This window comes from Geospiza fortis, unplaced genomic scaffold (genome assembly GCF_000277835.1).
Source record: "Geospiza fortis unplaced genomic scaffold, GeoFor_1.0 scaffold108, whole genome shotgun sequence".
NCBI lineage: Eukaryota > Metazoa > Chordata > Aves > Passeriformes > Thraupidae > Geospiza > Geospiza fortis.
Window position 1 is genome coordinate 1,463,613 of NW_005054439.1, and position 6,984 is coordinate 1,470,596.

A 6,984-nucleotide genomic window follows, 5' to 3' on the forward strand; every position below is an offset into this window, starting at 1 on the left:
CAACTTTCTGAAGACTGAAATTTAGATCAGGAGATCTTGTGGATTCCAAGCCAATTCCCATTTGCACGGGAGAATTGGTTTCCTCATTATTTATACAGCATTTCTCCAAGTCCTTCTGAGTAGAAAAATCCAAGCCACTTCTATATTCCATTTCTGAAGTAGGATGGCAAATGATCTCCGAAATATCATTTTTCTTCACAACATTCTTTTCCTGCTTCAGTGAACTGAAGCAAGTCTCAGTCACCAATTCCTTGCTTTGTTTATTTAATTTCCCTTCTATTTCATCACATTTAAAATTTTCAGTTATCAAGAGCTGAGTCAGAGGTTTTGCACACTGTTCCTGAGAAACAGGATTACTTTCTATTAAGATAGATTCAATTGTATCCCCTCTTGCTAACAACTCACTGATTTCCCCTCCACAATCTTCTGAATTAACTCTGACTTCAGTCTCTAGAGATTTAAACAGTCTAAAGTCTTGAGATTTGGACTGCCCACATTCTAATGTCTTACATAAGTTTTCAGATTGTTTTATTTCACCTTTCACTTCTGTAAAATCTAACGCAGAAGATTCACACTTAGCTACACTGCTTTGTGCACCAATAATGCATGCTGTCTTTGATAGTGAAGGTGTACTTTCTAAGTTTGACTTCCTTTGAGATAAATCACTACCATCTTCCTCATGTGGTTTGCTTTGTAAACCTACCACCTCCTTTATATCTACTAGTTTTACATTTTCTGCACTATGGAGTAGCTCTGACAATTCAGCTATTTCTAGAACACTTCCTCTGTTAAATTTCATAGGTAGTTCAGGAGTTGGAGCTCTGGTTATATTCATGTCTTCAATTTTGAGGTGTTCATCATTTGGAAAGACTGACAAAGTTCTGATTCCTTCAGTAGCAGATACAGGTAAATAATGCCTAGAGACTTTAACAGTCTCTGGTTCACATTCTCTGTTCACTTTGTCTTTTGTGTGCATATGTTGTTTCTCCAGAATCTCTTCACTGTCATATTTTATTTCAGAGCACTGAGAGTGTGCAGAGATCTCAATAGCTCCAGGCATATTAGTTAATTTGACTGCATTTTTTGATTTATTTTCAACCACTTCATTTTCTATGAACTCATCAGATTTTTCCTCAGCATCTTCTCTTTGAAGCACAATGCATTGCTTAGATAGGAAATGAGAAACACTCTGCAGAACAGATGCTTCTCTGGAAGCTTCTCTCTGTGCTACTAATTTATCTCTCTCTACATTCACTAATTCACCACATTTTTCACGTGTACCTTCATTATCAACAGCTCTAATTAAGGATACATTCTCCTCTGTTTGCTCTACCACACTACATTTTTCTATCTGATTCTGAGACTTGAAACTTTGTAACATAAAATCTGCTGAAAAATCTCCCTCTTCACTGTTCACATCCTCACCATCTCCTTTCTGTTCTTCCATGTCTTCCGATTTGTGTGCTGTTTCTCCAGTTAGTTTTCTGTTCTCAGTTTCCACATCCCCAGAATTCTCCTCCAAACAATTTTTGTTAGTTACCATGTTTGTCATTAGAGTAGCACCTTCAGCTTGCTTTCTTTCAGCATCTCTCTCCTTCCTTGACATCTTAGGACTGATATGAATATTCTTTTCATTCCAACTCAGATTAAGTGAGATTTCTGCATCAAAACCATGCTCACATGATTTGCACTGTCTGTTACACTCATCATCAGGGATGATTACATTACAACTCAGAGGCTGAACTTGGTCTTCTTGTAAAATATCTTCCAGTGCAGAAGTACTGCAATCATCTTCTTCATCACTGGAACCTGTGACTTCTCCCAAGAACATATCCTTCAATCAAAAAAAAAGCAAAGTTAATAATCTGAACCCTAGTATCAGTTTTAGGACCTACTTTTCTAAACAAGTACACTTAAGGTCCTGACATGCAATGGTTTTGAGAGATTAAGTCTGGTCAACAAAATTATAACCCTCTCCACCATTGCTCTTCATAGTGAATAAAAGTACCTCTGTAAAAATAGGAGACTTCTTTATCTACCTACTTGCATTCTAAAATTACTGGAAAAGAGGATTTGAGCAGGATCTAGCTTTCAAGCTCTGGAATTTTGCTATGAAAGCCAAGCTTATATTGAACATAAATTGGGACTTAAGGTCTGCACCACTGGGAAATTATGACAGCAAGTTGAGACATAGGTGACTGTATACTGGTTTTGGCTCGGATAGTTAGTTTTCTTCACAGAAAGGGGGGTACGTTTTGGATTTGTGCTGAAAATGGTGTTAATAATATAGAAATGTTTTCTTTATTGCTGAGTGGTGCTAGCACAGCATCAAGGGCTTTTCTGCTTCTCCTACTGCCACACTGGTGAGAGCACTAGGGGGATGCACGGGAAGTTGGGAGGAGAGAGTTTGGACGGCTGACCCCAACAGACCAAAGAGACATCCCATACCATTATGGCATCATGCTGAGCATATAAAGAGAGGGAAAGAAGGAAGGGTGTACATTTGGTCTGATGATATTTATCTTCCCAAGTCACCATTATGCATGATGGAGCCCTGATGACCTGCCTGCTCATTTGAAAGAGTGAATGAATTCCTTGTTCTGCTTTGCTTGCATGCACAGCTTTTCCTATTAAACCGTCTTTATCTCAACCCACACATTTCCTCACTTTTACTCTTCCAATTCTCTGCAGCATCCTGCTGGTGGAGAAGTCAGCAAGCAGCTGCGTGGCACTTCACTTCTGACTGGGTTTCAATCATAACACATACACTTCTGAACATTATGTTTTTGCTCCCTTCCACAGGCAGTATGCTACAAGGTTAAAGAAGTATTGATATGGATCTAAGCACACAGAGACCTTTTCAGTGCATGAGTAAGTAATATTGATACAAAAAAAAAAATCATTATTTCTTTGGTATCTTCAGTAATTTTAAGACCAAGTGCCAAGTCAGATGCATCCTGAAACTCACCTGTGTAGTCAGTGGTGAAAGCTGTACTGGAGAAAGTAGAGCAGGAAGAGGTCTGGCCCAATTCAATATATCCATCACATTTCCACCTGGGTCTCTCTGCTCTTGACTGGAGAAGCCTGAAGTGCTGTGCTCCCTGCCTGTCTGTATTATCACATCTACATTTTTATCCTCACCACTACGAAGTTGTTCTTCAGTAGTCCTGTTCACAGCACAATCATGTCCAAAAGGCTCAGTACTCGTTTGACTTATCATCGCTGTAACAGAATTTTGCTTTACAGCACTTTCCCCTGAAGAACACCAAGGTAGTGTTTTGCCATCACTCTTCCTGATCTTGTGGTGGATTTGTATGGTGTCTAAGACAGAAAAATATCATTAAGAATTTTTGCCCTCATTTTTGTTTACAGAGATAATATATAATAGCAATAAAAATGTAATACCATATTTTCAAGTGACGTTTCTGTAGAAGATCTTAGTCACTTTCAGAAATGCTTTCCTTATTTTTTAATGAAAAAAGCATGTGCAAAGAGCTTTTCCCCAAACTGCCTGACTTGGATCATTAAAACATTCCCAATTTTTCTCATCAGGAAGGGTCATTCTTGGTAGGATTGAAGGTCCATATGTTTTATCTCAGTCTCTGCCCAGTAACTCAGTCATAAAAAGCAGAACAACCGTGCACAGACATTCCCCACCCAGGCTGTAATTCTCAGCTTAAAGCAACCTGCAGGTTTGAGCCAGCAGCCGTGCTTCCAAGCAAGTTACAATTATACCCTGCCATAAATACAACAAGGAAGCTCTTAGCTACATTTCTAGTTTATGATTTAATATGCATATGCTTTTGAATTGTTTGTTCTTTAAATTTAAATATTGAGTCTAATCACACAAGATTTTGCTTTAATGGTATTATTTAGTCAGTTCTGAAGCCTTAATTAAAAAAAGCACCACAACGCATCCTATGCACAAAGTTGTTGGAACAACTGAGCAGTTGATAACGCTTCCAAGATGTCAACTATACAGTTTTACATTTATTCTAACAAGACGAAAGCATGTCCAAATGCTCTGTGTGATTCTTTGCAATACTTTTGTTTTGTTACTTTTCAAATCACAGTTTTTAGTATTACACAGTAGCTCATTTATTATGCAGACAAAACACATTCATCCAGGAAAGTCTAAAGACAAATAATTTAAATTTATTATAATTATGCTAAATACTTCAAAAAGGGAAAATATGGCTCAGTTTCCTGAAATTTAAATTCTATGATTTTATAAAATGAAAATTTTACCTCCAACAAGACAGTAGAAATCAACAATTCCCAAACCCCAGTGTGTCATATGGAGCTAAAATCTACTCTGTAGTATTTGCAATTCTTATATGACATTGTATGTGTGATCTTGTTTATAGTATTCACAAACACTACTAGACACCAAATCAGCAGTATTAAAGCAAGAGATCAAGCCTTTTCTGAATACACGAGTACACCATCTGCAGTGAACCACTTAAATTTTGTGACCAAATTTTGCCTTAAAAAAGCTAGTTTAGATTTAAGAGAAATTGCTGTTAAACAATTTAACTGCACAGGCAGGGTAAGGGTATTTTTATGACAGTTTCACGCACCATAAGCTCCAACACTCTGAAAGTTTACTCAGAACCTTTGTTTAGAAACTTCGTCCAGCCCCTGAACACACACTCTCACACCCCTGCTTGACACTGCCGGACTTCCATGATCTCCGAGAAAGAAGATTGTACATGTCTGGAACTCCTCCTGGAGGAGGTATTGGGGCATTTACTGGAAAGATGAGAGTTATAAAAACCCCAAATTTTGATGTTTATGCAGGCCTCCACCTCTGACGGACTCCTACTGCGTATCACAACCACAGACCACAATCACCCACACATCATTGGAGCCACAGGTGGTGGTTATCTTTGTCTTTTCTCCTCTATCTTTTTTCTTTACAGTTTTCCTCTTTAGGGTGATCACACACTTCAAAATAGCTATATACTCCTTTCCAATCCATTACAGTGTTTTCCATGTATAGTTTCAAAGCAGTTCTAATAAAATTTGTTGTTATACCAATTATTTCATGGTTTTCTACTTTAATTCACCACAAGGGATCCTTTAGCAACAAATCTGATTGCCCTGCCTCAAAGGCAAGTCACAATACCATCCCACAGTAGAAATAACAGCACATGCATAAAATGGTTTTGAGTATAGGATGTACTAATTTAACTGGCACAACTTGCATTCTGCTGGGGGAAAAAAAATTGTGTGCTTCATTACTGCTTTGCTAATCCACTACTAGAACTTGCACAGATATTCCCAAAGCAACATCAATGGTAGTATCATATTCAAAAACATTAATTTAACTTGATAGGTCAAAATAGTCTCCTCAGCGATCAAAAACTTTTAGCACATTCTGATATGTCAGCACCACTAAAGGAGTAAATCAGAAAAATTGATCAATAACCCTATTTCAAAGATCCATCTCAAGTCACTTCATGTAGCAACTCCATGAAAAAATCTCAATTACTGCACTGGACACCAGGAGGAGGGAGAAACCGATCAACCTGAAGGGCCCTAGCACATCATTTTCATCAAAGATAAGAAAGCTCTGCCATTCCCTTTATATTTTGTAAGTATTACAACAATACATTGTTTTATAAAACCATTTACAAGCCACAGTCATATAGAGCTTCCAGGATGTTCTAAATTTTCTCAGGACAAACCTACATTCTTTTTACAATTTGAGTTCCAATCCAAGGCAAAAGGTGCTCTTTGACAAATAGAAACAAAGAAAATAAGGAAAATTCAGAAGTTGGTTTGTCTCTTAGATTTTTTTCATGTTGTTTTGTGCCAACCATTTCAAAGCTCAGAATTTACCCTGCACTGAAGCAGGCAGCAACACAGTTACAGATTTTGCCCCTATAAGGACTTCATTTAGAAAATTAGGAAGTTTACTTTTCACACTGAACTACACAATAGTACTGACTTATTAGGAACTTTACATCCTATCTATACTCTCAAAATCAGTCATGCACCTACATCAAGTCCAAGAATATTGATACATATAATTCATTTAAATGTTTCCCCTGAACAATGGATCAAAGACATAATTTCTGAATAACTAAGATATTCTCCAAACTTCTCTACTCATCCCTTTCCAACCCAGTCACTGATAACTGCATTTCTTTGGCAATGAGATACCTTTCTTATAGTTACCCATTTAACTGTAGGAAGAGTTGTCATAGCAATTTTTAAAGATTCAACATAAGTAAGTTTCTTCATTTGAAGTGTCAACTCTTTGGCACCTTGGTCTGAACCTCAGGTCCAGGAAAAGCCTTATTAATATTGAGCCCATCTCATTGGAAGGATCCTCGCAAAGATCATATTTCACAGACAAATTTTACTCTATCCAGGGAATCGCACTCTTGTTCGTTATGTGACTCAATGAAATGATAAAGTTTTCTCCTGAAATCTATAACCTGGAATCTAGTTCATGTAGCTTTGAACCCTTACACTGCTGCCTTCTCTCACTTCTGAGAGATTAGGATCACTCTGATTTGAAAATACCATCAAAATCTATCATGTACTACTTGAAATATCTTCATGCAAAGTGGAGAAAGAAGCAGAGATGAAATAAGTGATCCAATGCTAAAATTGATTGCCTTGGTACTAAACAAACTGAATTTTACAACTCAAAACTTTACTCTTGATTGGGTACATTGCAAGGCAATTCACTGTTGCAAGTTGTCCTCTCCTCACTCCAAGCAACAAAGCAACTTTTTGAAACAAGTCTTGTGGTTTTTTCGTCTCAAGAAGGACCAGATTAAGATGTGGTATTTTATAAAAATAAATAATCTAGCCATAGAATCTCATCTGATTTACAGCAAAACCTCATCAGCACAGTGACTGCAGATGCCTGGCAGAAGCAACTGCACACTTCTCAAGAACAGCTGTGTTTCTCTGAGAAAAAAATTCCTGCACTGAAATTTTTAATGCCCTGACAATGAGGCAGAATTT